An 876-nucleotide genomic window follows, 5' to 3' on the forward strand; every position below is an offset into this window, starting at 1 on the left:
CCTTAACATTTCCAAAAAAGAAGTTATAACCCAATTGTTCAGTGTGGAACTATACACTCGTATTGAATGTATTTTTTTGTATTTTTTATTACTGTTTAATTTAATTACTATTTAATTTAATTTAATGTAGCAATTTGTGCACAAATTATGTTGACAGTATAAGTAAGTATTTCCGCATGAATAATACTTAAAAAAAGTGTCCTTTTTCAACTTTGAGTGCCTGCCCCTCTAAAGGTCTCTGAAAGCCTCTGGTCGGTCCTATCGGCCGTGGCAGGGGTCGAAATCCATTAGGGTACTGGGATGAGTCGCGTCGTTGGTGTAATTCCAGTCGGCCAAGGGTCTCCAACTAAAATTATGTGGGGACCGCTGGCGATAGAGTCTGGGTGTGGGCCAAGTTCATCTGGCCAGGCCTCAGGTGGGATGCCACGGTATGGACTAGAGAGCCCCGTTGGCACAGTTTCTAGTGCCAAAACGATGTGAATATTGAGCTGGTGAGACCCCTGTTCCCAGGCGCCGGGTTCATTGAACTCCTCACTCTTCACCTGGAAAGGATCACCAGGTGGTCAGAAGTTGTTATGCTGTAATCTACATCAGCAGAGGTGGCCCGGAACTGCCCTGCAGCCTCATCAGGAAGTATTGAGTAGAGCCCACTGTGCTTGTCAGAAATTCTTCTCCTTGGTTCTTGAAAATGTTCCCGTTTTTCTCCATCCATGTTCATTGTAGAAAGGGTTCTGTCAGTCGTCATCTGTACCTGTGGGTAAAAAACAAAAAACAAAAAAGGACGTTTCGCTTCTCTCACAGAAGCTTCGTCAGCGATAGACAACCCTGAAGTCTCCGTGAAGACTCCGGGAAGTTGCTCTGCGCTAAAAAGCTGAG

The sequence above is a fragment of the Hippocampus comes genome, unplaced genomic scaffold, assembly GCF_001891065.2.
Source record: "Hippocampus comes isolate QL1 unplaced genomic scaffold, H_comes_QL1_v1.1 scaffold198, whole genome shotgun sequence".
NCBI lineage: Eukaryota > Metazoa > Chordata > Actinopteri > Syngnathiformes > Syngnathidae > Hippocampus > Hippocampus comes.